Source organism: Amphiprion ocellaris, chromosome 17 (assembly GCF_022539595.1).
Source record: "Amphiprion ocellaris isolate individual 3 ecotype Okinawa chromosome 17, ASM2253959v1, whole genome shotgun sequence".
NCBI lineage: Eukaryota > Metazoa > Chordata > Actinopteri > Pomacentridae > Amphiprion > Amphiprion ocellaris.
This window is the reverse complement of record NC_072782.1, coordinates 29,935,722-29,955,302: the sequence shown is the minus strand read 5'-3', so window position 1 is coordinate 29,955,302 and position 19,581 is coordinate 29,935,722. Positions and strand designations below refer to the sequence as shown.

General features: G+C 37.1%; 1 pseudogene; it reads right to left on the bottom strand.

Moving 5' to 3' along the window:
• Positions 1–16,427: 16,427 nt before the first annotated feature.
• On the bottom strand, positions 16,428–19,538 carry LOC118469990 (tripartite motif-containing protein 16-like; annotated as a pseudogene).
• Between the last annotated feature and the right edge of the window lie 43 nt (positions 19,539–19,581).

Below are 19,581 nucleotides of genomic sequence, written 5' to 3'. Positions count from 1 at the left end.
CATCCTTTAGGTCTACATTTAAGGTGGAATACTCCTTTACACCAAGATTTTTTGGTCTACATTGAAGGATTTTAGGTGGAATATTCCTTTGAATGAACTTTTTAAGTTTATGTTCAAGGATGTTGGGTGGAATATACCATCAGACCAACCTCCAAGGTCTACAGTAGTGAATTTTAGGTGGAATATACCATTAAACTCACCTTTCAGGTCTACATTGGAGGATTTTAGGTGGAATTTTCTTCCAAACCGTCTTTTAGTCTACATTTAAGGATGTTTAGGATGGTATATTCTTCCAAACCAACTTCTCAGGTCTACATTTCAGGTGGAATATTCCTCCATACTAACTTTTTTGGTCTACATTGAAGGATTTTTTTCTAAACCACCCTTTCAAGTCTATATTTGAGGTTTTAGGTGGAATATTCCTTTTAACCAGCCCCTCAGGTCTCTTTGAGGATTTTGGATGGAATACTCAGTTAAAGCAACATTTTAGGTGCATGTCCAAGGAATTTTGGTGGAATGTTTCTTTAAGGTGGATGTTTGAGGACCTTGAAGGTGGAATACTTCCTGAAACCAACCTTTTAGGTCAACATTCAAAGATTTAAGGTGGAATATTCCTTTAAACCAACTTAAATTTCATGTTTTGATCATTATGAAGTGAGAAACCTCAATCCAGACTCCTCATAATGACGTTTGAGATTCATGCTGCTGTTATTTGTTTAGTCCAGACTAAATGGCAGATATCCACAACTGTAATTTTATTTCAGGACTCGGTTATTAAATGTCAAAACAATCGATGTGACTGTAAAAACTCAACAGCTTTACAAACAGACTTTGTGATTTTTCTGCTCACATGTTGTGTTGTTGTAAACTTCCTCTTTCAAATAAATATCCTCCTAACCCCCTGGAAACCAGCGTTTGTCCTGTTTTTGTGTTGCTCCTCAGCGACCCTAGACAGCCGGGTCGTAATGTTTTTTGAGCAACACACCATACTATGACGTTTTTACAATGATGGTTCTACTATGGAACCAGTTTGACATGTTCAGGTGTTCTTTGTATAAAAACTCAGAGATTTCAGGTATCAGAAGGTGGTTTTCAACTTTCTCTGTTAACTTTCTGCTTCAACTTTAAACTAAATTTCCTTCACTAACCCAGCCCTCTGGACTTCCAGTAAGCTGTGTTCCTATTGGCTGTCCAGGTGGCTGCTTGGTGTTATCAGGAACACCTGAGCAGCTCAGTGTCTTCCTGCTTTATTTAGCTGCAGACAAACATTTCCTCTGCTTCTGTTCACCACTGAACTGGGTTTGGCTCCATTGCTTTAGTCTGTTCTTTAGGCGTTGGCTTGCAGCTTCCAGCAGTAAAATAGACTTTAATGTGTTTCTTGGTGTGTTTTAGGGCTTTGTACTGGATAGTTGTCTTGGTAAATGTGGTTCTTTAGCCACAGTTACCACATGGTGCTAATGTGTGCAGTGATTAGTGGATTTGGTGCAGCTGAGTTGTGTCTTTATCTTGGCTGTAGTGAGTCTTCAGAGGTTTTTGGTCAGACACATTCTGTATTCTTGTTTGAGAACCAGCGTTGGTTGTCCAGAAGGTAAGAGTTCCTGTCCTGATTCTCTGTTCTCAGAGGTTCTCTGGTAGGCTGCAGGAGACTTTAGCGTTTAGGTTGTGCTAGTTTGGTTTTTGTACGGTTTCATTTGGACGACTATCTTGAGGCCCCTCCATGTGGTTTAGTGAGGTTTTCTGGAACAGTTCTACAAAGCAACCTGCAGCAGAAGAGACTTTGAGAGTTTTTAGGAAGTTCTGGAGACCAGACTTTAGAGCAGCAGAAACATTTGTCAGCAGTTTGAGCAGGAGAAGGTGAGCTTCAGAGTAGAAATGAGACGGAAACCTTCTTGATCCGTGTGGTGAGGTCCTGTACCAAGAGTTTGAGCAGGTTGTGAAGAGTCTGTAGTTCTTTAGTCTGAAAGCACAAGAAGAGTCGACTCATTAAAGGAGAAAACAGGAGATATTGTTGGTTCTTCTGTCACTCTGCAGTTTCCTTAGACTGAATATCAAGTTTATATTTTAAATGATTTCCCATGTGAGCCCAAGAAGACTTCAATAAACTCCATCCATCCCCTGGACACAACACATTTTATTACCATGTTAAATCTTTTTTTTTTTTTTTTTTTTTTTTTTTTTAAATGTTTTTGAGTTTTAATCATAGTTTTAGCATTTTTTTCTCTTTGCTTATTTAGTTTTGTCATCTGTGTGAAAGGTGCTAAACAAATAAAGCTGAATTGATAAACTGAATAATTGACTAACTCATGATTGTGACAACAGAAGTATTTTCATTGTGATTTAAGGGTTTGTTCAATTTTTAAGGTTGGGGTTAAAATCTTGACAGAAAAAAAGATTAAAGAAATAAACTACATAACAAAAAGCAATTAAATCAAAGGAAAAAACATTTAATACAATATAATGTTTAAAAAGAAAATTAAACATTAATTACAATTAAATTATATGAAACCGACAAAATATTTAGATAATTAAACAGAAGATACAAAACATGTAATTATGAAACAAATTTTTTAAAACAAAAATATTAAACATTAAAGGTGAAATATTTTAGATAATTAAACATTTTAAAAAATACAATTAAATAATATTAAACATTTAAAAAATACAAAACATTTAATTGGATAATTAAACCTTTAAAAAGACAAAACATTTAATTAAAAAAATCAAATGTTTAATAAGAAAATTTAATCTTAAAGACAATAAAACTTTAAATAGGAATTAAACTGAAAATACAATGAAGCATTTAAAAAGAAAATTAAACATTAAAAGGTGGTAAAACATTTAAAAAGAAAACCTTAAAGATTTAATTGAAAAAATAAACATTGGGAAAGAAAAGGAAATTTTTCAAACAAGCTGATAAAACATTTGAAAAAACAACAAACATTAAAAAGACAAAACATTTGGAAATCAAATCAGACATAAGAAAAGAGTAAAAGGTGAGAAAAGAACAAAACTAAACATTTAAGAAGAATCAAACTAAAGACAAAACATTTGAAAAGACACCAGTTAGACTTTAGAAGATCAAATTAAACAGAAGAGACAATGAAACAATCAAAAAGAGCAAAAACAGATCAAGGTCTTCAAGTGTTTTCTAGTCTGAAATGAAAACATCAAGTTGTTTCTTCAAACATTTCCTCTTTCTATGTTCTTGGTTTGATTGTGGACAGATTTACTAAGAACTAATTTCAGAAAACTGCTTTCCAGATAAAGTCTACTAGTAGTTGAAGGCATCGATCAAACTAATGTTACCTTCTGATCTCCACAAACTTTACTGTTCAGTGAAGAGAATCAAAGTTTGTTGAGGATTTCTAAAAAACCCACAGGTGAAGGTCTGAGAAGAACTCAGATTGATGATCTAAATGTGAAATCAAGACTCATGGTCACAAGTTTTAAGGCTTCTGTTAACCAGAAAGTTCAAACTAACAGAGAAGTACTGAGAAACTTCTAAAATGTCAGTCCTCAGACTGTCTGAAGGTTCAAACTAACAGAGAACTACTCAGGAACTGAGAAGATATCAGTCCTTGGACTGTCTGAAAGTTCAATCTAACAGAGAACTACTGTGGGACTTAGAAAATTTCAGCCCTCAGACTGTGTGAAAGCTCAGGTCCTGAGGACTCGGGAGGTGTGGAGGCTTTGGAAAGTCTTGGAACTGAGGGTTCCACCCTCCAGAACAAAGGCTGAAGCCCAACCTCCTGAGAAAAACGGTCGAGTCGAGACTCGAGTTAAAAAAAAACTCGAAAATGACAAAAATTAGATGATAAATGCGCAAAAAAAAGAAGAATTAGTATCTGAGCGAGTAGCTCAGGGGGATAAGAAGAGGACTGCAGACTGGAAGGTCGCAGGATCGAGACCCGCCACCGGCAGTTTTCTTTCTTTGTCTTTGTCAGAATTTTGATAAAACTTAAGAAGGGTCTGGTCTTGAACCAGCGACCTGCAGCTCCATAGGCAAATCCTTAACTCACTGAGCTACAGATCAGATACAAAGAAATAAATTCGTCGTCCCTTTGACATCGTAGTTCCTCAAGTGACCACATGGGTGGAGCCAAGGCGGAGTCTGGGTGGGGTCAGGGCGGAGAGTAGGGGGGGGGGGGGGGGGGGGGGGAGGGGGGGGGGCCACCCCCCCCCTCCCCCCCTACTCTCCGCCCTGACTCCACCCAGACTCCCCCACCACCCACCACACCTTCCCCCGCCAGACGAGTTTTTCGAGTCTCCACGAGTTCTTCGAGTCTCCACAGGTTTTCCCCAGTTTCTGGAGTTTCCACCAGGTCGGAGGCAGAACAAGTTGTCATGAAGAGGTGTTGAAGTCGGCCAGGATGGACTGACTTTTTACAGCGACTAGAAGGAAGACCACTAGAAGAGCAGGTCTTTAACCACCATCCATAAAATCCATGGAGTCGCTCCAGAGAAATGAAAGGAGGTCAACTTTTATCAACCTCCATCCAGATGTTCAACTTCATATCTTTACTTGGACATTTTTAGCACCACAAACCTTTAGTATCACATTTTATTATCATTTATTAGGACTTTAATGGAATCCACCAGCAGATTTACTTTTTGTTGACAAACTTTATTCTTGTCATCGTGGGACTGCAGTATTTAAAACTGTTCCTTCTATTTGACCTCATGTTTATTAGTTTTAGTGGAGAAACTTATTTTAATTGTCCATTAGTCTCTTAAAAACCAAATAATAAATTGGATTAGTCAAGAGGTTTAAATTTCTTACTTTGTCATATTTTAAATATGACAAAAAATATAAAAATAAAGTGTCTTGAGACAGTTTGACCTGTAATTGGCGTTATATAAATAAAATTGAATTAAAACTGTATGTATCTTGTAATGGAGTAATTCAGCCATATATGTTGGAAAACACATTTTCTTTGTCCATTAATTTGTTGGTTGTTTTCTCCACTAATTCATTTCTTGTTTTGGTTTATAAAATGTCAAACCCAAATATATTCAGTTTACTGGCATAAAAACCAAAAAGATTTACATTCATGATGCAGGAATCAGGCAGTTTTTCACTTTTTGTCTTAGTTTAGTCAGAAAGATAGTTGATAATGTGTGAATTGTTGCAGCTTGTGAGCCGTAAAAGGTTTTAATCTTTGGGGCCGAGTGTCAGAAAACATTTAGAAACATCAACAAAACACTCAAAGATTTGAACATCATTAAAGGGAAATCCAACTTTTGCATGACAATGTCTAATTAAAGGACATTTATTTCCAACGTAAATGTGTGATATTCATCCTCTGGAGCTTTCTCTTCACATCATCTTCCACCTGGACTGGTTTGGTCGGGAGCATGTGCAACAAACATTTGAAAAACTGCACTTTAACATCAATGAATGACACTGAAGTTTAATCTCTACATAAATGAGACTGAGTCTGGATGTGCTGCTCTGTCATTAACTCCTAAGTTTAGGGAAAGTTCAAACAAAAGAAGACAGTTCAGATAAGACTTGAGAATGAGCTTATTTTGAACAAACATCTCAGACTTTCTGAGCTTCAGCACCTCTAGCAAGATATTTTAACAACAAGCAACTCAAGAGATCCAGAAGTTGGAGAGAGTTAGCTTTAGCTGAGCCAAAGAACATGTGGGATGCTAACCTAGCAAACATTTCAGACTTTTCTCTGTGAATTCTGAGAAATCATTTCCTATTTAATGACAGAGCTACACATCTTAACTCAGTCTCATTAAAACAGACTCTAATTCAGTGTCATCCAACCATATTAAAGTGCAGTTACCCAAAATGTTTGCTGCATGAGCTCCAACAAAACCTGTCCAGGTAGAAGGCCACTTTGACAAACAGGAAGTGGAAGATTCCAAGCAGATTCATAGAAGGGGGAACCGGACTGTACTAAGTGTGGTCAAGTATAGAGGGGTGTTTTGTGGGTTTTTAAGGCTGATAATGATTATTAGTGAGACATTTGGAGTCGATATTCATTTGCAGTAAATGAAAGTATTTAAAATCTTGGAGTTAAACTTAGAAGAACACAAACTCTAACAGAAAACTTTGTTGATACCTTTTTGTTTTGTTTACAGATGTTAAGTTAAAGGAGTTTTATTCGTGACGTATAACCAATCAAATCACTCCAGAAGACAGAGCGACCACAGGTAGACAAAGGTTCAGAGCCAAAGTAGCGCCTTTTTTAAATGTTTATTACCGTAAGTCATCCATCCATCCATTATCTATACACTGCTTAATCCTCACTAGGGTCATGGGGGGGCTGGAGTCTATCCCAGCTGACTCAGGTGAAGGCAGGGGACACCCTAGACAGGTCACCAGTCTGTCACAGGGCTACATACAGAGACAAACAATCACTCTCACATTCACACCTACGGGCAATTTAGAATGATCAATTAACCTCAGCATATTTTTGGACTGTGGGAGGAAGCCGGAGTACCCAGAGAAAACCCACGCATGCACAGGGAGAACATGTAAACTCCATGCAGAAAGATCCCGGGAAAGCCGGGACGCGAACCAGGGATCTTCTAGCTGCAAGGCGAAAGTGCTAACCACTACACCACTGTGCAGCCTACCGTAAGTCTGTAAAAATAAAATACTAATAATCAGTAAATCAATCAGCCCACAATTACTACAATTCTACAATGTATGTCTCTTTCCTTTGACTTATTATTTGTACAATATACGATGTATATGATGGTGTTTTTTCATACCAAAGGCTATACTATGATGTTTTCTAAGAGACATACCATGCTACTCTGGTTGTTCTGGCTCTGGGCTGCTGCACTCCTCCTCTGTTGTTTTCTGGATTGTACTCAGCTGCATGCCTTCGTCCACCCTGCCTCCGTTGACTCGTCCCGCCTGCCGTCTCTGGAGCTGAAGCTGGATTGGAACAGACCAAAGTACAGTCCAATCACGATGGCAGCTGCCTCTCAAAAGGCTCCTTCATCTGGCAGGTGGCAGCACTTCTTCTGAGGGGAAGCTGAGCTGGTCCAGCAGAACTTTGGAGATGTGTTCCAGTGGTTGGTGGATGTGTGGGGAGATAGAGAGGGACCTTTGAACTGTTCACAAAGGAAAACAGAGAACCCATTGGTAGTTTTAGTTTAGGGTGCTACTGCGGTGTGTTTTGGGGTTTTAAGAGGTGAACAGGAAGAGGTTTTTTTCATATTGATTATCTTTTACTTTGTTCCTGGTTGGAATGTCCATCAATGTCAACGTGAAGTTCACTTTTAGTTCTGTTTATTTATTCTTATTTTACTAACACCCATTTGCTTTTAACCCCCTCACATGTTGTGTTGTTGTAAACTTGCTCTTTCAAATAAGTACCCGTCTAACCCTCTGGAAACCAGCGTTTGGACTGTTTTTGTGTTGCTCCTCACCTACTTCAGACAGCCGGGACATAACGTTTTGTGGACTAAAGGCTGTTCTATGACGTTTTCAGAGCGACATGCTATACTATGTCGAAAAGAAAATGCGATTTTTCAGCATGTTGTAAAAACGTGCCATATGATGAAAAAATGTAAAGGAGGCCGTGAAAAACACTCCAGAAAGGTTTTCTTTGAAAAAAAATCATCATGAATTTTGGCGCAAAAAAACGCCATCGACGAAAAAAAACGCGATTTTTCAACATGTTGTAAAAACGTGCCATATGATGAAATAATGTAAAGTAGGGCATGAAAAACACTCCCGGAAGGTTTTCTTTGAAAAAAAAAATAATCATGAGTTTTGGTGCAAAAAAACGCCATAGTATACTATGTCGAAAAAAAATGCGATTTTTCAACATGTTGTAAAAATGTGCCATATGATGAAATAATGTAAAGTAGGCTGTGAAAAACACTATGGTAAGGTTTTCTTTGAAAAGAAAATCATCATGAATTTTGGCACAAAAAAACGCCATAGTATACTATGTCGAAAAAAAATGCGATTTTTCAACATGTTGTAAAAACGTGTCATATGATGAAATAATGTAAAGGAGGCCATGAAATCACTCCAGAAAGGTTTTCTTGGAAAAAAAAAATCATCATGAATTTTGGCGCAAAAAACACCATAGTATACTATGTCGAAAAAAATGCGATTTTTCAACATGTTGTAAAAAACGTGCCATATGATGAAATAATGTGAAATGGGCCGTGAAAAACACTCCCGGAAGGTTTTCTTTGAAAAAAAAAATCATCATGAATTTTGGCGCAAAAAAATGCGATTTTTCAACATGTTGTAAAAACGTGCCATATGATGAAATAATGTAAAGTAGGCTGTGAAAAACACTATGGTAAGGTTTTCTTTGAAAAAAAAATCATCATGAATTTTGGCACAAAAAAACGCCTTACTATACTATGTCGAAAAAAAATGCGATTTTTCAACATGTTGTAAAAACGTGCCATATGATGAAATAATGTAAAGGAGGCCGTGAAAAACACTCCAGAAAGGTTTTCTTTGAAAAAAAAATCATCATGAATTTTGGCGCAAAAAAAACGCCTTACTATACTATGTCGAAAAAAAATGCGATTTTTCAACATGTTGTAAAAACGTGCCATATGATGAAATAATGTAAAGGAGGCCGTGAAAAACACTCCAGAAAGGTTTTCTTTGAAAAAAAAATCATCATGAATTTTGGCGCAAAAAAAACGCCTTACTATACTATGTCGAAAAAAAATGCGATTTTTCAACATGTTGTAAAAACGTGCCATATGATGAAATAATGTAAAGGTGGGCCGTGAAAAACACTCCAGAAAGGTTTTCTTTGAAAAAAAAATCATCATGAATTTTGGCGCAAAAAAAACGCCTTACTATACTATGTCGAAAAAAAATGCAATTTTTCAACATGTTGTAAAAACGTGCCATATGATGAAATAATGTAAAGGAGGCTGTGAAAAACACTCCAGAAAGGTTTTCTTTGAAAAAAAAATCATCATGAATTTTGGCACAAAAAAACGCCTTACTATACTATGTCGAAAAAAAATGCGATTTTTCAACATGTTGTAAAAACGTGCCATATGATGAAATAATGTAAAGGAGGCCGTGAAAAACACTCCAGAAAGGTTTTCTTTGAAAAAAAAATCATCATGAGTTTTGGCGCAAAAAAAACGCCTTACTATACTATGTCGAAAAAAAATGCGATTTTTCAACATGTTGTAAAAACGTGCCATATGATGAAATAATGTAAAGTGGGCCGTGAAAAACACTCCAGAAAGGTTTTCTTTGAAAAAAAAAATCATCATGAATTTTGGCGCAAAAAAAACGCCATAGTATACTATGTCGAAAAAAAATGCGATTTTTCAACATGTTGTAAAAACGTGCCATATGATGAAATAATGTAAAGGAGGGCTGTGAAAAACACTCCAGAAAGGTTTTCTTTGAAAAAAAAATCATCATGAATTTTGGCACAAAAAAACGCCTTACTATACTATGTCGAAAAAAAAATGCGATTTTTCAACATGTTGTAAAAACGTGCCATATGATGAAATAATGTAAAGGAGGCCGTGAAAAACACTCCAGAAAGGTTTTCTTTGAAAAAAAAATCATCATGAATTTTGGCGCAAAAAAACGCCTTACTATACTATGTCGAAAAAAAATGCGATTTTTCAACATGTTGTAAAAAACGTGCCATATGATGAAATAATGTAAAGGAGGCCGTGAAAAACACTCCAGAAAGGTTTTCTTTGAAAAAAAAATCATCATGAATTTTGGCGCAAAAAAAACGCCATAGTATACTATGTCGAAAAAAAATGCGATTTTTCAACATGTTGTAAAAACGTGCCATATGATGAAATAATGTAAAGTAGGCTGTGAAAAACACTATGGTAAGGTTTTCTTTGAAAAAAAATGAATTTTGGCACAAAAAAACGCCATAGTATACTATGTCAAAAAAAAATGCGATTTTTCAACATGTTGTAAAAACGTGTCATATGATGAAATAATGTAAAGGAGGCCGTGAAATCACTCCAGAAAGGTTTTCTTGGAAAAAAAAATCATCATGAATTTTGGCGCAAAAAAACGCCATAGTATACTATGTCGAAAAAAAAATGCGATTTTTCAACATGTTGTAAAAAACGTGCCATATGATGAAATAATGTGAAGTGGGCCGTGAAAAACACTCCCGGAAGGTTTTCTTTGAAAAAAAAAATCATCATGAATTTTGGCGCAAAAAAACGCCATAGTATACTATGTCGAGAAAAAAAATGCGATTTTTCAACATGTTGTAAAAACGTGTCATATGATGAAATAATGTAAAGGAGGCCGTGAAAAACACTATGGTAAGGTTTTCTTTGAAAAAAAAAAAAGAATTTTGGTGCAAAAAAACGCTATAGTATACTATGTCAAAAAAAAATGCAATTTTTCAACATGTTGTAAAAACGTGTCATATGATGAAATAATGTAAAGTAGGCTGTGAAAAACACTCCAGAAAGGTTTTCTTTGAAAAAAAAATCATCATGAATTTTGGCGCAAAAAAAACGCCATAGTATACTATGTCGAAAAAAAAATGCGATTTTTCAACATGTTGTAAAAACGTGCCATATGATGAAATAATGTAAAGGAGGCCGTGAAAAACACTCCAGAAAGGTTTTCTTGGAAAAAAAAAATCATCATGAATTTTGGCGCAAAAAAAACGCCATAGTATACTATGTCGAAAAAAAAATGCGATTTTTCAACATGTTGTAAAAAACGTGCCATATGATGAAATAATGTGAAGTGGGCCGTGAAAAACACTCCCGGAAGGTTTTCTTTGAAAAAAAAAATCATCATGAATTTTGGCGCAAAAAAACGCCATAGTATACTATGTCGAGAAAAAAAATGCGATTTTTCAACATGTTGTAAAAACGTGTCATATGATGAAATAATGTAAAGGAGGCCGTGAAAAACACTATGGTAAGGTTTTCTTTGAAAAAAAAAAAGAATTTTGGTGCAAAAAAACGCTATAGTATACTATGTCAAAAAAAAAATGCAATTTTTCCAACATGTTGTAAAAACGTGCCATATGATGAAATAATGTAAAGTAGGCCATGAAAAACACTCCAGAAAGGGTTTCTTTGAAAACAAAAATAATGAGTTTTGGTGCAAAAAAACGCCATAGTATACTATGTCGAAAAAAAATGCAATTTTTCAACATGTTGTAAAAACGTGCCATATGATGAAGTAATGTAAAGGAGGCCGTGAAAAACACTATGGTAAGGTTTTCTTTGAAAAAAAAATCATGAATTTTGGCGCAAAAAAACGCCATAGTATACTATGTCGAAAAAAAATGCGATTTTTCAACATGTTGTAAAAACGTGCCATATGATGAAATAATGTAAAGTAGGCCATGAAAAACACTATGGTAAGGTTTTCTTTGAAAAAAAAAATCATCATGAATTTTGGCACAAAAAAACGCCATAGTATACTATGTCGAAAAAAAATGCGATTTTTCAACATGTTGTAAAAATGTGCCATATGATGAAATAATGTAAAGGAGGCCGTGAAAAACACTCCAGAAAGGGTTTCTTGGAAAAAAAAATCATCATGAATTTTGGCACAAAAAAACGCCATAGTATACTATGTCGAAAAAAAATGCGATTTTTCAACATGTTGTAAAAACGTGTCATATGATGAAATAATGTAAAGGAGGCCGTGAAAAACACTCCCGGAAGCTTTTCTTTGAAAAAAAAATCATCATGAATTTTGGCGCAAAAAAACACTATAGTATACTGTGTCGAAAAAAAACGTGATTTTTCAACATGTTGTAAAAACATGCCATATGATGTAATAATGTAAAGTAGGCCATGAAAAAGCATGTCGTCCAAAATATGACAAAAACGTCATAGTTTAATATGTCGTTCAAAATATGACAAAAACCTCATAGTTCAGTATGTCGTCCAAAACATGACAAAAATGTCACAGTTTAGTATGTCATCCAAAATGTGGTGAAAAATGTCATAGTTTAGTATGTCGTTCAAAATGTGGTGAAAAACGTCATAGTTTAGTATGTCATCCAAAATATGACAAAAATGTCATAGTTTAGTATGTCGTCCAAAATATGACAAAAACGTCATAGTTTAGTATGTCGTCCAAAATATGACAAAAACCTCATAGTTTAGCATGTCGTCCAAAATTTCTTGGTCGTGGTCTTTCTGGTCCTGCTCCAGAACACCTTCATCAACTACGTTTTCCTTTGAAGAGGCCCTCAGATGCTTCAATCTCTGACATCTAATATTTTCAGCTGAACTAAAGACAGACTTTGTGATTTTTCTGCTCACATGTTGTGTTGTTGTAAACTTCCTCTTTCAAATAAATAGCCTCCTAACCCCCTGGAAACCAGCGTTTGTCCTGTTTTTGTGTTGCTCCTCAGCGACCCTAGACAGCCGGGTACTAATGTTTTCTGAGCAACACACCATACTATGACGTTTTTACAATGAGGTTCTACTATGGAACCAGTTTGACATGTTTTCTGAACTACATCCTATACTATGGCGTTATACACAGAGTGCACTGGTTACATGTTGATTTATAATCTAGGTTTTTTTCTGTTTTGTTTTTTAATGGGATTACCACAGACCTGACCGTGAACATCGTCGACACCCACCTGAGGGAAACGCTGCCTAAGATCTCAAGGCTGCTTGGTCGTGGTCTTTCTGGTCCTGCTCCAGAACGCCTTCATCAACTACATCTTCTTTTGAAAAGGCCCTCAGATGCTGCAATCTCTGACCTTCAGGAGGAACTGCTACTTTCACTCTGTAACAAGACAGCGGTTATTTTAAAGACTCAGCTCCTGGTGGCTTTGAGTGAAAGTTTAACATCCATCAAAACGGAACTACAGACAGTTAAATCTGAGCTGTCGGTCAGTATTTCAAACATCAAGTCCGACCCTAAAGCACGCTGTGGGTGAAACAGAAACTTCACTCTCCACATCACCGACGACATCTTCACACTCCAAAGCAGAGCATCTGTCTGCTGAACTTTTAAAAGTGGACTATAAATGTGAAGAATGTGAGCAGCAGCAGCCTGTGAGCAGCAGAACAGATGTGATCAGAAAGAAGTCATTTTCTTTTTTCTTTTCTTTCTGGTTGACTTGATGCTGTCAGATGCAGATGTTGGAGCTGATTCTTATCTTTCAGGATAAAAAGCTGCTTTTCCTTCACAGACTGTTCAGGAAATTATTCTCTCAGGTTTTGTCTGCTATTTGTATTTTTATTATCTGTGATTATTTCATTATTTCATTATTGTAAAATAAAGTTTGAGGCATAAAGACTCATTTAGTTATTTTATTCCTGAAATCTTTGATGTAGCAGAACTAAACTTCCATTTTCCTTCTTGTACTTCTGATACTAAACGTATCTTCAAAACGGATCATCTGCTTTGGATCAATCAGCAGCAACATCACAACAACAAATGAGACAATTTTTTAACAAATTCATGAAACTGATGTCATTTAAAACTATCAGAGTCTGTTTTAGTGTCAAATTAAAGCTGATTACTGACAACTAGAACATTAACGTTACTGTTTTAATCACATTTAAGTTTCCTGAACGTTACATTAACGTCAACCAGCCACAGTTTTATGAACTTAATGAACCACATTACAGGAACACAACACACTTCAGCTGCTGACAGGAAACAACACAAACATCTTTAGCTTGATGCTACATTTAGCTGTTAATCAGGACTGATCAGCTAGCTCGGTTAGCATCACTAATTCACATTAAAGCTATTATTCACTGGATGCTAACTCTCTAGGCAACACACACAAATAAACTCCACCAACTCCTGGGGTTCACTGCTCACATTATATCTGACTCTGAAGTTGAACATAAAGTTCATTAAAACCGGCACCGATCAGTAAATTATCATTTATTACCAACCAGCTGTCGGAGTCCTTCAGTGTCTGTTGGTCCAATCAGCCGAAGGACTGAATTACTGAACTGAAAACTGATTAAAACAAGCCAACGGGCAGGAAAACTGTCTGTGGAAAATGTTCTGCTGCTCCACCGATAAATAAACCAACAGTTATTATATCAGAATTAATCCAAACGAGGAGAGCAGAGTCTCTGCTGCCTCCTCCATAGGACCTGTCAATCATTCCAGACCAGACTGTCAATCAAGTAGTCCCGCCCCCTGGTTTCGCAAAACTTTAACGTTCTATAAAAAAATTCAATATTGATTTATTTTAAGATCGGCCACCTGATCTCTCATTTTGACCATGAAAACTAACGAAAAAAAATATACACAGTCTATGCACCGTACTCTGTTTGGCTCCACACTTGCTGATGACCACTTCCGGTCTCAGAAAATGAAAAAACGGACATTTTTTCGTTTCTGACTCTTTCTGATTTTACTTTATTGTTATTCCAAATATCAAATGGAAATCAATCATGTGTTGTTGATCATGAAAAGGAAAAACGCCTTGTATTTCAATTTTAATTTTTGGATTTTAAAACGAAAATCAAAGAGCCACTTGTTTTTTGTTTTTCAATACCCGTTTCAGAACGGAAAATCCAATTGTCAAAATATACACGGACGGTAATGCCTCAAATGTGACCACTCCAACAGCAACACAACTCATTGACAACCTGAGAAGAAGCATCACAGAGACACTCTGCAGTCTGGAGTCACTTAGTGTGATGACACTTTCTACAATGCTGGACCCAAAATACAAAAGTTCTGGATTTCTATGTCCATCCAAAGCCAACGAAGCAGTCAAACATTTGAAAGCAGAGTGTGCAGCTGAAATGAGGACCCCTGAACTGACCCCATTAGCTGCTGTTGAAGCAACATGGGAAGAGTCACAACCTGGACCTTCATCCCATCTGTTACCATCAGAACCCTGTTCAGGTCTGTGATGTACCTGTCAATTCTGTTTATCTGACTCGTATATCATCATGTGATTTGCAATTTATTACTAGCAAAGACGTATTGTTTTGTTGGATAACAATCTGTGGGAGCAGCAGGATTCAGATGTCTCAGAAAGGTAGATGGTTTCGAATGCGAGTGCAGATGCCATAATTGAGGTCCAGCGGTACCTGTCCAAGAGCAACATTCCAAGCAGGCAAGATCCTCAGAAATATTGGTGAAATCAGAGATATATCTATCCACAGATCCACAAACTTGCATTGCAGTTTTTATGTATGCCCTCCCCTTCTGTCCCATGTGAGAGCGTTTATTCCAGAGCAGGATAACTGCTTTCAAAGAGACGTAATCGCCTTGGGCCTAACATTCTCCAGCAACTCCTGTTCCTAGATAAAAATGCATCAACCCTGCCTAGTCCCTTCAGTAACATGTTCACAAGCACTCAAATTTTAGATGACTTTTACAAAACTTTCACTTTAAATTGACATTTTCCCTTATTCCCTTGATATTTTTTTTGTCAGGTCTGCTTTTGACACACTGTATTAGGCAGTCATGTTACATTGGTTATACTCATAATAATTGGATTACACACACTTTTCTTTCATTCAGTCAACAGTTTTTTAACCACTGGGTGTCCATATGTGAGAAGGAATGAAACTGGTTCAGTGGCTTTATCCATGTTGCCTGCAATGATTTATTAAGTCCAGCAGATGTCAGCCTTGAGCCATTCACCAACACAACACAGAGTCAACACAGTGACACACACCAAGGAAGCATCATCAATCCATCACTACTGCTCACTGGATATTTTCTCTCTTTCAGATCATTCTCTGTAAACACTAGAGGTGGTTGTGGTGAAAATCCCAGTAGATCAGCTGTTTTATTTTCCTGTATAGAGCCTGTAGTGCATCATCAGTAGAGAACATCCACATGATAAGTGGCTGCAGCCTCCTTTTACAATCTTTCTTTAAACTCCAACCTGTCAGCAAAGGAGCTGATCAGGGAGGGAGGAAATCAAAGGATTCATTTCAGACTATTTCTTTCTGCTGCTTTGATTCTTATTTTTGTTGGGTTTGTCATTCTTTCACCACCAGGAATTTCCCTTGGCTCAGTTTTACCTATTTTTTTTACACTTCCACTCCTTTGTCATGCAGCTATTTTTCTTTTTTCAACCATTGTTCCATCATTAACTAACAGATTTTTTTTTTGATTGTAGATATAAAATTGACCCCAAAAAGTTCGTTGTGCAGCAGGTTAATCACAAGTTAACATTACTTTTTAAAAGTTTTGTCATTTTTACACTTTAGATTGACAATTAAACAAAAGAAAATGTCCAACTTTCCACAATAGATCCACCATTAGGTATCAGGCAATGTTGATTATTAGTTGAAATTATAGATTTACTGCAAAATTTTAGGAAAATATCCTCTTTTTTTCCTGTTCTTACACCATTTAAACAGAAAAATGTCCTGTTTCCCAAGACCTTTTTAATATTTTTTTTGTTTACAATACATAAACTGTCGAGCGTGTTCGTTAATTGCTATTGAAGAACCAATCAGGATCAATGAAGACTCAGAAACAGATATTCAATTAAGAATATTTAGTAGCATTGGATAATCAGAATGTATGCATACAGATTCCCACTTGGTCTAGCTAACAGAAGTTATCTAGCCTAGCAGTGCTGTCTCAAGAGGGAATGGAAATGTGACATCATACAGAGTTTTATATGAGGAAATGTGCATCTATCTAATTGGTCGAGGCCATCGTTGCTTCCGCTCGTGTCTTCAGTCTTCGTCCAATCCGGTGCGTCTTCTTCCTGTAAAGGTAATACTTGTGTACGTGTGGGCGTGCTGATTATAAAATAACTTTAACCTAGTGGTCTTTTATGTACGTGACCTGCTTCATATAGATCTGATACTTCTGTAATCCGTTATGCAGAAGTCATTTCCACGAACTGGCCTGCTGTCTCCTCTTCTCAATCTATTTTGAGTACTTGTTGATCTTATCAAGGGTAAGCGTTGAGTTACATCTTCCTGTCTGTCTGCACCTGGCATGTGATGGGTCAATCGCTCAATATCCTCATTTGCACTTTGGTGTCTGCTTGTTTCTGCACAGTTTGTTATAAGCAATAACACATTAATATTACTATGATTAAATATGTTGTGATTAATTATGATTAAAATATGATTAAATGTGGTTATATGTGATTAAATGCATTTATAATTATATGTAATAAGAATATTCCCAACAAAACCATCATAATACAGAAATCATCCAGAAAATTAATCTGATTTTCAAGGATTAACTCATGAGACATTACTTGTTTCAGGAAAAATTATGCTGATTCATTGATCAAATCCACCACCATTGTGTTCAGTTAGTTTGTCTCCACTGTTTAAGAAGATAATCAGTGTTGTCCTCATTGATTATTGGTAGAGTCATAATAATAATACAGGTCTACATTCTGAAGCATTCAAGAAAAACAAAGTAAAAATCATCAACTACATTAATCTACATTTTGTTGTACTGATCAAACATTTCCGCTGGCAATCAGGATTTTCAAACACAACAGTATTAGAAGCTCATTTCCCCACAAGTCATGTACAATAACTTTAGCACATTTAATGAAGCCCAGCAACATTTTATCTTCTTACTGTGAGAATTTTCAGAGTTACAAATGAAAATGATGGAGCAACTTTGATTCTCTGTCCTCATAATTTCATTCTACTTAATGCAGCTGCACACTTTGAGGACAATATCTGCTTTGACTAAAATGGTTTTTATGTCCACAGAAAGTCAAAGATTCACTCCAGTCAACACTCAATAACAGATATTTAGGACTTTTGGAGCAGAAACGTCACAGCACAGAGACAAAAATCTGTTTAAACTAACAGATTTTCACTCTTTGGCTCCTTTATAACATCTGTCTACTTGAGCTCACACAGTTCAGCTGAGCTGAAAACATCAACACTAAGTCCAGCATATAGAGGCTGAGTGAATGAGGTCTGGACTCTGTGGATCAAAGTCATGGAATCAGAGACTCTGTAGAAGGACAGAATACCTGCACTGTGATCCAGATAGACTCAGATTCTGGTGGACCGAGGACCTGAGATGGGAGTTTTGATGCTGTTGTGAATTAATTGAGCAGAGTTTTCTGAAGCCCAAGATCTGTCGTTGTACCCAAATTTACTTTCTGGTCCTGTTCTGCTAATATCCTTGTATGTGACTGCTAATGTAGCCATAGCTGATCTTTGTTCAACCTCCCAGTAACAACGTCCAGTCAGACTCTCTGCTCAGGACCTGCTGCTTTTCCATGAATCTGTCTGGATGATGAACATATGACTGAATCTGTCTCCAGCTTACTGTTGCTTTCCTGTTCCCTTCAGACAACAATAACTGTGTGTTTGCTGTGTTTGGATCCAGTGTGAGGTGACATGAATACTGTAGGAACTCAGCTCTGGTCTTTGGTTCTGCTGGTGACAGGGTATTCAATCCTACAGCCGTTCTTATTAAAGACCAAATTCCAAATCCTGAAACATCCTGTGGTCTTGGTGAGGTCTTGGTCCAGTCTTCTTTCAGAATATCCTGTAGTTTATCTCTGGTCTTTGACACAGCCACTGTAACGTCATCAAAGTATTGCAGACGGTGAACACTGCTGATGTTGACTGGGTTTGTGGACTCACTGAGATTTGACATTAGAGGATAATTGTGTAGAAACTGGATGTGGTCTTCTGTTTGTGAGAGCTGCTCCAACTCAGAGCTTCTCCTTCTCAACTCAACAAGCTCCTGCTTCAACTTCTCCTGAAGATCTCTGACTTTTCTCACCTCATCTGTCTGCTTGGATCTGATCTGCTGCTTCACATCAGAGTTTCTTTTCTCAATCAGACGGATGAGATCTTTGAAGGTCTCCTCACTGTTGGTTACAGCTTTGTCAGCAGACTGATTGATGACCTCCACCTTCTGCTGAAGCTTCCTCACATCTTCCTCTCTGTCCTGGATTCTCTGCTGGATCTTCTCTTGATTCAACCCAACAACTCGTTGCTTGTCGTTCCTTTCTGCTGCAGCTGAAACTGTGTCGTGGCCTTTATGTTCATCCAAGGAGCACAGATAACAGATACACTGCTGATCAGTGTGGCAGAAAATCTTCATCACCTCATTGTGACTAGAGCAGATGTTCTCCTGAAGCTTCTTGGATGGGTCCACCAGCTTGTGATTCTTTAATGCAGCAACATCATAGTGAGGCTGGAGGTGTTGGTCACAGTAAGAGACCAGACACTGCAGACAGGACTTGACAGCTTTCAGTTTCCTCCCAGTGCAGAAATCACAGGACACATCTCCAGGTCCAGCATAGCAGAGATCAGCTGGAGCAGATTCAAGTCTTGTCTTCTTCACTTCCTCCACTAAGTCTGCTAACATTGTGCTTTTCTTCAGGTCAGGCCTCGGTCTGAACATCTGTCTGCACTGAGGACAGCTGTAGGTTTCCTTCTGATCCTCTCCATCCCAGTGAGTTCTAATACAGTTCATACAGTAGTTGTGTCCACAGGGAATAGTCACCGGATCCTTCAGTAGATCCAAACAGATCGAACAGCTGAGTTTCTCCTGGTCCATCTGAATTCCTTGCTGCGCCATTTCACCTCTCAGAGACAGCGACTGTGAAAGTGTTTCACCTTCTTACATCAGAAAGACGCTGATAATTGATCCACACCCAAATTGAGTTCTCATTCTTCCTGTTCACTCATTAACGT